This window comes from Schistocerca cancellata, chromosome 1 (assembly GCF_023864275.1).
Source record: "Schistocerca cancellata isolate TAMUIC-IGC-003103 chromosome 1, iqSchCanc2.1, whole genome shotgun sequence".
Classification (NCBI taxonomy): Eukaryota; Metazoa; Arthropoda; class Insecta; order Orthoptera; family Acrididae; genus Schistocerca; species Schistocerca cancellata.
In genome coordinates, this window is record NC_064626.1 from 213,755,579 (window position 1) to 213,772,963 (window position 17,385).

Below are 17,385 nucleotides of genomic sequence, written 5' to 3' on the forward strand. Positions count from 1 at the left end.
TGTAATGGTCGATAACGTTTGCAGATGGTTTGGTTTAAAGATAGAAAAGAAGAATTCCTAGATGGAATTAATAACGAGTTTAACATCAAACACTGTTAAGATACTCTAGAAAGTGTGAATGGATCCTGACGTCTAGGAAGCAAAAATGGTTCAAATGGCTCTAAGCACTATGGAACTTAACTTCTAAGGTCATCAGTCCCCTAGAACTTACAACTACTTAAACCTAACTAACCTAAGGGCATCACACACATCCATGCCCGAGACAGGATTCGAACCTGCGACCGTAGCGGTCTTGCGGTTCCAGACTGTAGGGCCTAGAATCGCTCGGCCACCTCGGCCGGATCTAGGAAGCAGTATCAGCGGTTGCTGAAACAGGGAAGATACCAGAAGCAGACTTGCTCCAATCGTGAATGACTTCTTCAACCTAATAAATCTACTACCATCAAATATATGCCTATAAGAAAGGAAAAATTTTCTGGATCTCTTCATTTGAAACACAGAAATCTATGGGAGACCAATGTACGCAGAAAAAATACCGAGGTAAAGGCATTTCGAATGTTACAGGAGAATTTTAAATATTTAATGTTAAAGTAAGGGAAGAAATGAAGAGAAGAAAGAAGTCTATGGGAAACTGATAGCAGGACGAATGCGTTATATGTTTACTAAGGTATCTTGAAAACTTAATGGACAGTGACAGGAATAGTGAAGTTGTTAAAGGCAATGAATATGTTACTGGGTATTGCCAGCATGTAATGGTAAAGAAATCGATAAAAAGGTTAGAGAAGAAGAGGGATACATGGGTTTCCATATATACAAATATGTGGTTGGTCTTATCCGTCTTTTGCAGTAAATTCAGAGAAATTGCAGTCAAGTAATTTGGTGTAAAAGATGTTCAAGATAGGTTGATGAATCCTTTTTCGGTTTCGATTTGTAAATTTTTCGACTGGCAAGCTGTTCCTCAACCAGGCAACACACGATACTGCGGTTCCGACGCACACGGCAACTCGTCTTGTTGACACCACATCGTGCGCCTGTTGGGCAGTAATTAATGACAGCAGTCCGACTGCCCGCCGTGCAGCGGCGAGAGGTTCAATTATCGTGCGAACGCATTTCATTAGCTGGAGCAGCCACGTAATAACGCATAAAAACTGAATGTGCCGCTTGTGCTAATGATGGCACGCTGAAAGGCAAACGGCTGTCGCTATAGATTTTTTGCGACTACCTTTTGATGAGTACTAAAACAAAGGAAAGATTGAAACCTTTATTGACATTAACAGCATAGATAAATTCTAACGCTAACGTAATTTATTATTACCAAACTCTCTTATTTTTAAACGACAGGAGAGTGCAGAAACAGAATTAGGTTTTCAGCAATTGGTGTGTTACAAATTTACGTAGTGCAGTCGAAGTAAATTAATGATGAACTGTATCTGACGAAGAGTTTCCCTCTGTTGAAGCGATATAGGAAATTGTATCTCGATATATAACACAATATAAAGTTCCAAATCAGTAGGGAAAAAATCACAAGAAAACAGCAATCTCTAATTTCACTTTAACGAATGAATGTTATGTCCATCAATTAACCCTAGCTTCGTCCGTCGCTTTCACGCCACCACCTCCGTCTAGCTAATGGCTTCACGCTCTGGTCTGAGTTGTCTTTCTACAGAACAAGCACCCATTCGCTGATCCGTAACATCGCGGAGAAAAACAGGAAAGTGACTCGGCAGAATTCCAAGCTCGCAGACTGGAACGCACTTTAGAAAGGTTTGTAGGCTTTCCGTGGGGCAGAAGTAACCTCGTTGGTTACAAAATGCAACTAACTCTCGACGTCGGAAATGATAACCTCTTTAAGACGTACAGTCCGCCACATAGGGCCCAAGACTTGCCACGTCAAAACCCTGCGAGAACTGCCGAATGACTCGTCGGTTTCGCCGATCCCCAAAACAGCTCCACTGAATTTAAACTTAACATCTTGCAGCCAATCCGAATCAAGAGCATCTGCAAGGACTTTTAGAGGTTTTTTGCAACACTTAGTGGGAAACAAAGTGCGTCACGAATTTCTCGCCCTTTAGTCGGACCGACCACCATTAGAAGGACTATGGAAGGACCAGCCCATTAATTCAAGGCTGAAGAACACCTCCCTCCGATCAGATCAGATCCAGTCCCAGTCATAGACAACAGGCAAAGAAGGAGCAAACAGATGTCACCACGAAATGAAATGTTACCATGTCATGTATACCGCTGTCTACTAGGCACTTTCGTTCTTAAAGGAAAACTACGTACGTCTGTAAATGTTCTTAGTTTACAAGAGGATCATAAATAGTCCCCAATGCGAAATTTGATACCTCTCAGTATCAGTAAGAAGCTACAATAAGATAAATATGGTGTCACATTTTTTATTATTGCTGGTAATTTATTTTACTTATCTATTTATTTGATCTGATGCGATTAGCACTATCAAGCTCGGGATATCTCTCATACGTTTCATACAGTGCGTTTTGTACATCAGAATTACCGGAGAAACAACAATTTTAAAATGACAAATAGTATTAAAATGATCTGAGTGTCTGTAACGACAACGTGAGTAAATCATACTGAATATGGACTAATGCAGTGATGGTATAATAATAATAATAATGACAATAATGATAGTCGCAGGTACAAAAAAATCTATAGGCGTACAAAATAGATGTTTCCTGATGTAGCGAGTTCTGCGGAAACTAAATGTAAGACTACTGGGAAATGAGGAAGATAGGGGTGGAAAGAAGAACTTACAAGGATAACGAGTGCGAACAGAGGCAATGATAATCTTTATTGTTGGTTAAAAAAATACGTCATTAACTATTTTCTGAAGCTGGAGATATTATTCAGTTGTCTAATATAAGAAGAGATATTACTCCAGAGTACGGTTCCTGCTACTAAGGAGGAGGACAGAGAAAGTCGCTGAACGATGGAGTGGGACAGAAAGGATTGTGCCCTGATGGGGGCGAGTGTTTCTGCCTTACACGATATTAGGCAGTTGTACCAGTTTCTTTGGTTCTTTAGGGTAATATGAAGCAAAGGTTGCTTGTGCAAGTTTAAGTTGCCGGTCTAGAGGGAAGAGCTGCTTATACGTATTTTTGTAGGACATACAGGGTGAAAAGTATTTAAACCGACAAACTCTGGGAGGTTGTAGGGGACATCAAAACAAATATTTTTCCCTAATGTCATTTTTTCCTATGAGGAGTAATTAAACTGGTTGATGAAGATTTCTCTGGCGGCAAGTTAATTAAACCAAACAACAGCGTTAAGGTAAAGGAAAGATATTGCGCCGGTGTACGTTGATAACACAGTAGCGAAGACACAAATATGGAAATCTCTGTGCACATCTGAACGCAGCCAGGATAGCTGTGCATCTGATAGTGAAATATGATCGAAGAATCGAATATCATAGATGAAACGAGCACAGGCTTTCATAACCAGATGTAGGAGCCGTGAAATTTCCTTAGTAAGGACTTGCAGAATAACATCGCTGTTGTTAATAACTGAAGCGCCAAAGAAACTGGTGTAGGCATGCGTATTCATATACAGAGATATGTAAACCAGGCGGAATACGGCTCTCCGGTGGCCAACGCCTATATCAAACTACTGGTGTCTGCCGCAGTAGCCGGCCGGAGTGGACGTGCGGTTCTGGGCGCTACAGTCTGGAGCCGAGCGACCGCTGCGGTCGCAGGTTCGAATCCTGCCTCGGGCATGGATGTGTGTGATGTCCTTAGGTTAGTTAGGTCTAATTAGTTCTAAGTTCTAGGCGAATGATGACCTCAGAAGTTAAGTCGCATAGTTCCCAGAGCCATTTGAACCATTTGCCGCAGTAGTTACATCGGTTACTGCTGCTACAATGGCAGGTTATCAAGAGTTAAGTGAGTTTGAACATGGTGTTATAGCCGGCGCACGAGCGATTGGACACAACGTCTCCGAGGTAGCGATGAAGTCGGGATTTTCCCGTACGACCATTTCAGGAGTGTACCTTGAATATCAGGAAGCCGGTAAAACGTCAAACCTACGACATCGCTGCGGCCGGGACAAACGACAACTCAACCGAATCGTTCAGCGGCACATAAGTGCAATCCTTCCGCACATTGCTGCAGATTTTAGTGCCGGGCCATCAATAAGTGGTAGCGTGCGAACCATTCAACGAAATATCATCGATATGGGCTTTTGGAGGCGAAGGCCCACTCGTGTACCCCTGATGACTGCATTACACAAAGCTTTACGCTTCGCCTGGGCCGGTCAACACCGTCATTGGACTGTTGGTGACTGGAAATGTATTGCACGGTCGGACGAGTCTCGTTTTAAATTGCATAGACCTGATGGACATGTACGGGTATGGAAACAACCACACGAATTCATGGACCCTGCATGTCAGCAGAGGACTTTTCACGCATGTGGAAGCTCTTTAGTAGTGAGGGGAGTGTGCAGTTGGAGTGATGTGCGATCCCTGTTAAGTCTAGAAGTGACTCTGACAGGTGACACGTACGTAAGCATCCTGTCTCATCACCTGCATCCCTTCATGTCCATAGTGCATCCCGACGGACTTGAGCAGTTCCAGCAGGACAATGCGACACCCCACACGTCCAGAATTACTCCAGGAACACTCTTCTGAGTTTAAACACTTCCGTTGGCCACCAGACTCCCCAGAGATGAATATTATTGAGCATATCTGGGATGTCTGGCAAAGGGCTGTTCATAAGAGATCTCCACCCCCTCGTACTGGATTTGTGGACAGCCCTGCAGGATTCATGGTGTCATTTCCCTCTAGCACTACTTCAGGCTTGACTCGAGCCCATGCCACATCGTGTTGCGGCACTTCTGCGTGCTCGCGGGGGCTCTACACGATATTAGGCAGTTGTACCAGTTTCTTTGGTTCTTCAGGGTAGAAGCAAAGGTTGCTTGTGCAAGTTTATTTTGCCGGTCAAGAGGGAAGAGCTGCTTATACGTATTTTTGTAGGACATACAGGGTGAAAAATATTTAAACCGACAAACTCTGGGAGGTTGTAGGGGACATCAAAACAAATATTTTTCCCTAATGTCATTTTTTCCTATGAGTAGTAATTAAACCGGTTGACGAAGATTTCTCTGGCGGCAAGTTAATTAAACCAACAAACACTTTTCCATTTTTTTATGACCAAGAGACAACACATTAACACAACCCAATTTCAATGACAGTCGATTTTCAAAAATTCTTCCATTGACACGTAAACAAAGGTTACACCGTCGGATCATGTTCTGTCTGACACGGGCAAAAACCGAAGGAGTATCCTGAACTGTTCCTGCTGCTGCAACTATCCGAGCAACCAGATCCTCTTCTGATGCAACGTCCGCAGCTCGTGGTCGTGCGGTAGCGTTCTCGCTTCCCGCGCCCGGGTTCCCGGGTTCGATTCCCGGCAGGGTCAGGGATTTTCTCTGCCTCGTGATGACTGGGTGTTGTGTGATGTCCTTAGATTAGTTAGGTTTAAGTAGTTCTAAGTTCTAGGGGACTGATGACCATAGCTGTTTAGTCCCATAGTGCTCAGAGCCATTTGAACCATTTTCTGATGCAACAGGAGGTGAGTAAACAATGCTGCCCACAAAAAAAAGGATCCAGCAGGCCATGGTACGGGACCACCTCTGCCAATCCACGTCTCTGGGAACCGTCGGTCCAGGAATCGTCACACTCGACGACTGAAATGTGCCGGCGCCCCGTCATGTTGGAACCACATGCGTTGTCTTGTAGGGAGCGGAACGTCTTCCAGTAATTCTTGCAATGCTCTGGCGAGAAAATTGTAATAGTGCCTGCCATTTAATGGCCTACGTAGCAGATACGGCCCAATTAAACAGTCCCCAAAAACACCGACTCACATATTAACGAAGAACCGCACTTGATGAGCGCTAGTAACTGTGGCATGTGCGTTATCCTCACTCCAAACGTGCGAATTGTGCATGTTGAAGACTCCATCACGCCCGAACGTTGCTTCATCGGTAAACAACACATAGGATGGAAATGTAGGATGCATTTCACGCTGTTCCAGGTACCACTGCGAAAACTGTGCTCTGGGTGGATAATCAACTGGTTCCATGTTGTGGACACGCTGTAAGTGAAATGGAAGTAACAATTGCTCTCAAAGGACTGTTCTTACATTCGTCTGATTCGTCCCCATGTTACGTGCAATTGCACGAGTGCTGATTAAAAAATCCCGCTCCACATGCTGCAAGACAGCTTCCTCAAATTGCAGCGTTCTTACCGTGCGACGGCGTCCCTGTCCAGGCAATCTGCTAAATGACCCGGTCTCACGCAGACGGTGGTACACAGCAGCAAAGGTCGTATGATGCGGGATAGGGGGATCAGGATATTTTGTTTATAAACCCGCTGTGCAGCTCGTTCGTTGTGGTGCGCTACGTAGTACGCACCAATCATATCAGTGTACTCCCTCCAGGTGTATCGCTCCATTAGTAAACTGAGACAATGCACTACTACACTGGTGGACAGCAACTGCCTACAACTGAAGAGCGTAATACGGCTTCCACCCGTTTAAATAATCCTCATTGGAAAAAATGACATTAGGGAAAAATATTTGTTTTGATGTCCCCTACAACCTCCCAGAGTTTGTCGGTTTAAATACTTTTCACCCTGTAGAGAGGTGCTGATGCCTTTTTGCACATTGCAGTCACGTGCTCAGTCCAGTTTTAATTTTTATTATTATTCCTAACTGTTTGTCGAAGAAGACAAGTTGATAGTTGCCCCATGTAGAGTTAAATATACTGGGCATTCCAATAACTCCGTCTAATGAGCCTAGAATGACCAACCAGTACCGCTTGGATTTTGGATTGGTTGAGCTTTAGCCCTGTACCCTGCTCCTATTTTGGCAGTGCACACAGGTCGGTATTGAGATTGTCGACTGGTTATACGCCAACCTATTGTAAAGACAGTGTTGCAGATCAATGTGACCGATAACATTCAAAAGTGTAGCAGGACTGTTGCTAGTGTATGTGTTAGAGACTGTGCTATTACTGGGAACTGAGGCTAGGCTGATGCACAACATTAAAAACCATTTTGCAAGAAGTCGGATGAAATTCCCTGTAAACGACCGCTTGTACAGGGTGTTTCAAAAATGACCAGTATATTTGAAACGGCAATAAAAACTAAACGAACAGCGATAGAAATATACCGTTTGTTGCAATATGCTTGGGACAACAGTACATTTTCAGGCGGACAAACTTTCGAAATTACAGTAGTTACAATTTTCAACAACAGATGGCGCTGCAAGTGATGTGAAAGATATAGAAGACAACGCAGTCTGTGGGTGCGCCATTCTGTACGTCGTCTTTCTGCTGTAAGCGTGTGCTGTTCACAACGTGCGAGTGTGCTGTAGACAACATGGTTTATTCCTTAGAACAGAGGACTTTTCTGGTGTTGGAATTCCACCGCCTAGAACACAGTGTTGTTGCAACAAGACGAAGTTTTCAACGGAGGTTCAATGTAACCAAAGGACCGAAAAGCGATACAATAAAGGATCTGCTGGAAAAATTTCAACGGACTGGGAACGTGACGGATGAACGTGCTGGAAAGGTAGGGCGACCGCGTACGGCAACCACAGAGGGCAACGCGCAGCTAGTGCAGCAGGTGATCCAACAGCGGCCTCGGGTTTCCGTTCGCCGTGTTGCAGCTGCGGTCCAAATGACGCCAACGTCCACGTATCGTCTCATGCGCCAGAGTTTACACCTCTATCCATACAAAATTCAAACGCGGCAACCCCTCAGCGCCGCTACCATTGCTGCACGAGAGACATTCGCTAACGATATAGTGCACAGGATTGATGACGGCGATATGCATGTGGGCAGCATTTGGTTTACTGACGAAGCTTATTTTTATCTGGACGGCTTCATCAATAAACAGAACTGGCGCATATGGGGAACCGAAAAGCCCCATGTTGCAGTCCCATTGTCCCTGCATCCTCAAAAAGTACTGGTCTGGGCCGCCATTTCTTCCAAAGGAATCATTGGCCCATTTTTCAGATCCGAAACGATTACTGCATCACGCTATCTGGACATTCTTCGTGAATTTGTGACGGTACAAACTGCCTTAGACGACACTGCGAACGCCTCGTGGTTTATGCAAGATGGTGCCCGGCCACATCGCACGGCCGACGTCTTTAATTTCCTGAATGAATATTTCGATGATCGTGTGATTGCTTTGGGCTATCCGAAACATACAGGAGGCGGCGTGGATTGGCCTCCCTATTCGCCAGACATGAACCCCTGTGACTTCTTTCTGTGGGGACACTTGAAAGACCAGGTGTACCGCCAGAATCCAGAAACAAATGAACAGCTGAAGCAGTACATCTCATCTGCATGTGAAGCCATTCCGCCAGACACGTTGTCAAAGGTTTCGGGTAATTTCATTCAGAGACTACACCATATTATTGCTACGCATGGTGGATATGTGGAAAATATCGTACTATAGAGTTTCCCAGACCGCAGCGCCATCTGTTGTTGAAAATTGTAACTACTGTAATTTCGAAAGTTTGTCTGCCTGAAAATGTACTGTTGTCCCAAGCATATTGCAACAAACGGTGTATTTCTATCGCTGCTCGTTTAGTTTTTATTGCCGTTTCAAATATACCGGTCATTTTTAAACACCCTGTAGTTGCCCCATGTAGAGTTAAATATACTGGGCATTCCAATAACTCCAGCTAATGAGCCTAGAATGACCAACCAGTACCGCTTGGATTTTGGATTGGTTGAGCTTTAGCCCTGTACCCTGCTCCTATTTTGGCAGTGCACACAGGTCGGCACTGAGATTGTCGACTGGTTATACGCCAACCTATTGAAAAGACAGTGTTGCAGATCAATGTGACCGATAACATTCAAAAGCGTAGCAGGACTGTTGCTACTGTATGTGTTAGAGACTGTGCTATTACTGGGAACTGAGGATAGGCTGATGCACAACATTAAAAACCATTTTGCAAGAAGTCGGATGAAATTCCCTGTAAACGACCGCTTGTAGACTGTTGTTCGAGCCGTTCCGCTTAAGGGGCTCCGGAGGAGGAGGAGGAGGAGATTAGTGTTTAACGTCCCGTCGACAACGAGGTCATTAGAGACGGAGCGCAAGCTCGGGTGAGGGAAGGATCGGGAAGGAAATCGGCCGTGCCCTTTCAAAGGAACCATCCCGGCATTTGCCTGAAGCGATTTAGGGAAATCACGGAAAACCTAAATCAGGATGGCCGGAGACGGGATTGAACCGTCGTCCTCCCGAATGCGAGTCCAGTGTGCTAACCACTGCGCCACCTCGCTCGGTAGGGGCTCCGGAACGCCCTATACTTGCAATGTCAAAATAACGCTTATAAATTACATCTTTCCTCACAAAGTATTTGAGGTAGGAAGTTGAACTTTTTACAGATTATTTATTGGAATATGGGCTACAACTTAACACAGGGATTTTACAAAATTTTAGTTCAGTTATTAAAGATGATTTTTTTTCAATTGTAATGAAAATTCACAACATTTTTTTGCAATTTTTTATTTATATATTCAAAAATATACAGTTTTTTGGAAAAAGGCTGTGTTAAATTATGCAGAAGGTACTGTGTAACATTTACTGAAAGTTTGAAACAAATATGTTTGGAAGATCCTTAGAACCCATGTAATTAGTATGAGAAAATAAAAGTTTTGGGAATCGAGCGACAAAGATTGGATTAACTTTTTAGTGCATTCCGGGTCCATAGGATGGATTATCTTCATCCTCTGCCAACTCCTCCTCCAGCTTCCTCTTGTTCCTCCTCCTGTTTACTCTTGCTTGTATTTCTAGACTCTTTACAGTCCTGTCTGCAGCCCGAAGGCGTTCCTTGTCTAAAGCAAGCATCGCTCGTACCATGTTAGAACCTATCTTCATTCCCATATTTCTAAATACCTTGCACCTTACAATGTTGCCATCATTGAAAGCATCATACACACCAAAGTGAAGTGTTTCTATTCCAACAAATACAGTCTTGGGGATTCTCGACCATATAACACTATTTACACTTTCATTGGGGTTTTGAGTTTTTCCGTGAATACACTTTTTCAGCAGTTCAGTTATTATTATTATTATTATTATTAATTATTATTATTAATAATTCTTAATAATTGGTTAATAATAACACCATTTGACAGCAGTTTAACAGCGCCACAGTGGGTCACGCCCATGTAGAACACATTTCAAAAAAAATTTAAAAATAGTTGTAGTCTTCGGAATTGAATAAATTATATATCTATTAAAAGGTAATAGTCTGCAGATTCAGAAAACGCAAAAAAGTAAAAATTGAACTTTTCATGATTTTGAGCCTTTCCGGGGCCCCTTAATTAGAAGACGAGGTAGGTGCGGAGCAGAAGTTCAGACGAGGAGGTTTTTCCAGCCGGCGGCAGCTCCACCCCTTACGCATCCGTGACTCTCGTTAGGCGCGGGAGGGCGTTCCCGCGGAGATGTTGATTTTGCCATCAGGATCGCGTTACGCGCTACCAGGGGGTCTGCAGCCGCAGTCGCAGTCGCAGCGCTAGGCAGCTGGCGGCTGCCGCCTCGAGTGCCAGGCCGCCTCTCGGAGACCCTGGCCATTGTGCGGGAAACGTAATAGCCGACCCCGCACCGCCCCGCCTCATGCCGACTGCAGGGCTGGGCTCCATTACAAGCGCCTCCCGCCAGTGCCACTGTTACACAACACGCCTGTATCGCCTCACCGGCGACATATTGTACCGAGTCCCACAATGCGCACGCGCGTCATGTAGGGTGATTCAGCTGTCCCTACCGATAGGTTTTATGCAACCCGCAGCGCCTTCAAAAACCACGCGTGAGTGTTTCAAACCCTCTCGATCGCTGCACACAAACTACACTACTGGCCATTACAACTGCTACACCACGAAGATAACGTGCTACAGACGCGAAATTTAACCGACAGGAAGGAGATGCTGTGATATGCAAATGGTTAGCTTTTCAGAGCATTCACACAAAGATGGCGCCGGTGGCGACACCTACAACGTGCTGACATGAGGAAAGTTTCCATCCGATTTCTCATACACAAACAGCACATCACCGGCGTTGCCTGGTGAGGCGTTGTTGTGATGACTCGGGTAAGGAGGAGAAATGCGTACCATCAAGTTTCCGACTTTGATAAAGGTGGGATTGTAGCCTATCGCGATTGCGGTTTATCGTATGGCGACATTGCTGCCCGCGTTGGTCGACATCCAATGACTGTTAGCAGAATATGGAATCAGCGGGTTCAGGAGGGTAATACGGAACGCCATGATGGATCCCAACGGCCTCGTATCACTAGCAGTCGAGATGACAGGCATCTCATCCGCATGGCTGTAACGGATCGTGCAGCCACGTCTCGATCCCTGAGTCAACAGATGGGAACGTTTGCAAGACAACAACAATCTGCACGAACAGTTCGACAACGTTTGCAGCAGCATGGACTATCAGCTTGGAGACCGTGGCTGCGCTTACCCTTGACGCTGCATCACAGACAGGACGGCCTGCCATGGTGTACTCGAAGATGAACCTGGGTGCACGACTGGCAAAACGTCATTTTTTCGGATGAATCCAGGTTCTGTTTACAGCATCATGATGTTTGCATCCGTGTTTGGCGACATCGCGGTGAACGCACATTGGAAGCGTGTATACGTCATCGCCATACTGGCGTATCACCCGGCGTGATGGTAGGGGGTGCCATTGGTTACACGTCTCGGTCACCTACTGTTCGCACTGACGGCACTTTGAACAGTGGACGTTACATTTCAGTTGTGTTACGACCCGTTGCTCTACCTTTCATTCGATCCCTGCGAAACTCTACATTTCAGCAGGATAATGCACGACCGCATGTTGCAGGTCCTGTACTGGCCTTTCTGGATACAGAAAATGTTCCGCTGCTGCCCTGGCCAGCACATTCTCCAGATCTCTCACCAATTGAAAACGTCTGGTCAATGGTGGCCGAGCAACTGGCTCGTCACAATACGCCACTCACTACTCTTGAATTGTGGTATCGTGTTGAAACTGCATGGGCAGCTGTAGCTGTACACACCATCCAAGCTCTATTTGACAATTCCCAGGTATGAAGGTGGTTGTTCTGGGAACTGATTTCTCAGCATCTATGCACCCAAATTGCGTGAAAATGTACTCACATGTCAGTTCTAGTATAATATAGTTCTCCAATGAATATCCGTTTATCATCTGCATTTCTTCTTGTTGTAGCTATTTCAAGGGCCAGTATTGTATTAGTCCTACAGATAAAATGAACGGGTAATTTTGTACTGGGATATATTTTGTCTAGAGGCCACGGTTATCGAGTTGGAGTTTTGCGTTCACTGTCCTGCATCTTTCTTGAATAACTCTAAAACTATTCCCTCTAGCGAAGACGTATCCCAGACTATATTAAATTTCCTACAAAAAGATCCTGTTTATTTCTTCCGTAGGACTAATACGAGGGTCAATCGAAAAGAAATGTACACTGTTTTTGTAAAAATACAGTTTCCATTCTGCATGTGTGAAAGTATTACAGTGTATAGATACATCCTTCCCGCTTGTTTTCAAACTTAGTTCAACCTGTTCCCGTGAGTGGCGCCGTCACAGCATGTCTTCAAGATGGCTGCTACACTCGACGTTCGTCAGAAGCAACGTGCTGTCACAGAACTCCTGTGCTGTGAAAACGAGACAGTGGGAAACGTACACAAGAGGTTGAAAAAGGTGTATGGAGATGCTGCTGTCGATCGCAGTACAGTTAGTGGGTGGGCAAGCAGGTTGCGTGATGAAAGCGGGCACGGCAATATTGAGGATTGTCCTCGCAGCGGCAGGCCTCGTACTGCTCACACTCCAGACAATGTGCAGAGAGTTAACGAATTGGTGACTACTGACAGGCGCATCACAGTGAGCGAATTGTCACGCTACGTTGGGATACGGGAAGGAAGTGTTTGGAGAAGACTGAAAGTGTTGGCGTTAAAAAAGGTTTGTGCCAGGTGGGTTCCCAGGACGTTGACAGTGGCTCACAAAGAAACAAGAAAAACGGTATGCAGCGAACTTTTGGAACAGTACGAGAATGGTGGAGATGAATTTCTTGGAAGAATTGTGACAGGTGATGAAACATGGCTCCATCATTTTTCACCAGAGACGAAGAGGCAATCAATGGAGTGGCATAGTGCAAATTCACCCAGGAAAAACAAAATCCAAACGATACCCTCTGCTGGGAAAGGCTTTTTTCGATTCCGAAAGACTCTTGCTTGTGGACCTCATGCCAAGTGGAACCACCATAAATTCTGATGCATATGTGACGACACTGAAGAAACTTCAAGCTCGACTCTGTTCGACCACATCGGCAAAAGCAGGATGTTTTGCTGTTGCACGAGAATGTACGGCCACATATCAGTCAAAAAACCATGGAAGCGATCACAAAGCTCGGATGGACAACACTGAAACACCCGCCTTACAGTCCTGACCTGGCTCCTTGTGACTATCATCTCTTTGGGAAACCGAAAGACACTCTTCGTGGAACAAGGATGATGACTCCCTTGTGCACGCTGCAAAACAGTGGCTCCAACAGGTTGGTCCAGAATTTTACCGTGCGGGTATACAAGCGCTGGTTCCAAGAAGGCCTAAGGCAGTTGAGAGGGATGGAAATTATGTGGAGAAATGAAAATACAATTCCTGTGTATGTACTTGTGGATGTCGGTTGTCCAGGATTGGACGTTCTTAGGTCCATTTTATCACTGAAGTGATCTTGCTCTATACTTAACAACCAGAAAACAATGAAGAGTACGATGCACTTGAATATCCCTCTTCCCCAGTACTGCCACCTTCTCGCTTTGCAAAACAGTACAGCGCTGTCTTGTTGTGTGTTGGCAACATTCGCATCACCAGCTATCAATGAGGGTGTGGTCCGTGTGGCGCATTCAGGATGTTGACGACAATTTGGACTGAGGTGTACTAAGTTACTTTTAACACGTGATAGGGGGAAAGTCTCCTAGGATGCTCACCACAGGTCGTATTGTAACGAAGAGAAGAAGTTGTTGGCTTCATAGGAAGCGGAAAAAAGGTACAAATATGTAAGAGTCCCGTTTAAGAATAATTTATTTTCCAATGGTCCGATTTTATTCGGGTAAGTTACTTATAATTGCTATATATCTTTGCAAATCAATGAATACCCCATACTACTCTATATGTTAATTCTTTCCAACATCTCACTATTCCTGAGATATGTCTTCCTCTATCAGACCCGACCGCTTTACCAGCAACTTGCTTCCAAAATAAACAGTCAAATACTTTAATCACAATACGAATACAAGTGCGAGAGAGCACTTGTTCCTCTTCTTATTCTGTCACACAAGAATATCGACTGTTACTCGTTGTGACTCTGTGCAATCATTCAGAATAGGAGAGAAATGCGAGACAGCTCTTTTTCCTCTTTATGTTCTGACGTACAGTAATTATCAGTTTGTTCAAGCTAAAATGCCAAGATAGCTGTTTCTGTATAATTATTGGAAACTCAGTTGTCCTCCCTCGGATGTGTACAGTCTCCTCCGCATTTTACTGTAGCAGCATCAAAGTGCCGTTCTATAGCGCCTTCAGGGCTCGGTGGCAATAATACTTCCATTTAATTCCTGGTAATGACTGTATTGGCCTCCTGCACTGGCAGATAGTATACTGGTTTTTCAGAGACTTTTCTGCGAGTTTCTCCCATAGAGATAGTTTCTCCTGACCGTTCTGAGGGTTTCCTGAACCATCTTCCAGAACATTTCAGAAGGTTCTCGGACATCCTCCGTTGCTGAGGGTGTTGTCCTCGCCTAGCCATTACGGCACCGCCTTTTCGTCGGCAGGCTCTAAACAAATCTGACTCCATAGGAAGTGCTGGCTCGCTTTCTGATGTTTGCTGACATCACGCCTTGCATCTTGTCTTCATATTCGGCATAATGAAGTATATCTTTTTTTCTCGTCGCCATGCCACTTCTTACGTTAATAAAATTCGACAGCCGTGATAATCTTGAAACACAGCGTATTTACAGCTGTCAAACATCTATCGATATCATGTCAAGCCTACCCACAATCGCCCAAGTGCCCTCCTTCATCCGAGGTCGGTATTTTCATTCTAGTGAATTGTGACGTCATTACCACGGCTTCAAAAAAGGCTACATCAGAATTATGACGGATTTCATGACTAAAATTACGCTAATGTAATTTTAAGGTATGATCAACGCCAATTATGCCAATAATTATGTGCATCCAAATGACATTGGGAGTGCCTCACAAATTTCCAGCTCTGTTCGCATGTAAATCGTGTTTATAATTTATTTATGGAAGCGGGTTGAATGAGGTTCGACCGGGTAAAACCATACAAAAACAAAAATCATTGTAAAAATCACAAATAAAAAACAAATAGAATGTTATCGTAATGCGTACCAAAGAATTATCTTTGCTCAGATGATTAGGAAACTGATTTTTGACTAGGAAGAGTATTACGAAAGGTATCGATGTATCTTTATAGATGTTTTAATTAATTAAAATTAGCTGTGAAGTAGTATTTTAAGTAAAATTAGCTATCAGAATCGAGCTGTTTTGATTTCTTGCATCGACTGAAGTACCAAAATTACTTGAAAAGGCATTGTTAAGCGAATTTCATAATTAAGATGAGCAGTGCTCACATGTCACGCTTTGCAGGATTGGTTCATGGAAGTTACTGTATCCTCTACGTAATCTATCATCTCCTTGTGAGTAAGTCGTAGTTCTGCTTCGAGTACATGTTACCAAAGCTGGGGATAATTTCTGATGGGCAAACCACAAACGTAAACTTGGAGGATGATAAAGCAAATACAAGTAACAAGATCGATACCGAAAGGGACGCCATAATTTCTTCAGTTCTACGTAGTGGGCGAAAGAATGTGTTATACTTCATCACAGCCAGCTGTTACTATGTAGAATATAAGTTATGACGAGTGAAGCAGTTTTTGTCTGAGACAATCTATTTGAAATAGAACGAGTAGCCGCAACCGATCTCTGATTTATGAAAACAGCGGGAAGTTCATTAGAAGTATATCAAAAGCGTCATGTGAAATACGGAACATGACCAGGTTGTAGTCCATACTGCATATTTCCGTCATACTTTCGGTTAGAACAACGAACAACACAATCTGAAAACAAGCAAGAAACATGTTAACTCTGTACCAAGTGCCATCTCACGGAAAACGGGGAACTGCAAGCTGCTAGCTGCTACGCCACACGTTAGACACTCCGTGGAACGGGCACATCTTAACATCTTACGCATATTTATATTTTGGTGGAATCAGAGCTCATAAAGCAGTTCTTCCTATTAGAATTATTAAAAGACATTCGTTCTAATTCTTGTTCTGATCCCAAAATTATCCCAAGAAAGTTCCCAATAATCACAAAGAACACGACTTAAAAGAGAATAAACGGCTGACAGCTAGCTGATTACAAGACAGAATCTTGGAAGCGATTCTGTTGGTTTGGCGGCTGTTATATCGCCTTGATTCTCACGTTCAGTTATGATTCGTCATTTCTGTATGCTTCTGTGTCCCTCTGCGGAATCTTTTGTTTTACTCAACAACACGTCCAGCGCAAGTTACTAATTGGTTTGCACAAATGAGCCAGCATTAAACATTGAACAATCACAGCTCATTTAGTTTTGTACTGATGAAAATGTTCCACCTCCTTTTAACCTAGTACCCCAACAACAAACAATAAATAGGGTAGAGGGTTATGAAGTTCTTAGGTGTGAATGTTGATGAAAACTTAAATTGCGAAAACGTCATAGTACACATTTTAAAATTCTAGGTTAGGCAATTTTAACCATAAGAATAATGACAAACTTTGGGGATACAGAAGTCAGTAAACTAACATTTTTACATTTTCATTCACTCATGTCTTATTGGATAATATTTTGTGGTCGCCTCTCACTTAATTATTATGAAAATTATTCATTACACTTAAGAAAGTAACTGGAATTATATGTGAGATTCACACACTTACATCTTGCAGATCTCTCAGCATATTATCCACTTTACGGAATTTGTTATCAACGCTCCATCTGAGTTTGAGAATAACCGAAATATTCAGAAGGTCAACACTAAAAGCAAACTTGATGTGCATGAACCTAACATAGGCACAGAACGGAGTGAAATGTGCAGCTGTAAAAGTCTTTACCAGTCTGTGCATGGAAATGAAATGCCTACAACACAGCAGAAGTGTTTTCAAGTGTAGACAGAAGATGTTTTACCATAACGTGTGTGTGTGTGTGTGTGTGTGTGTGTGTGTGTGTGTGTGTGTGTGTGTGTGTGTGTGTCAGTGCGTGCGTGCTTACTTGTGTATGTGTGATCCATGCTTGTTCTGATGAT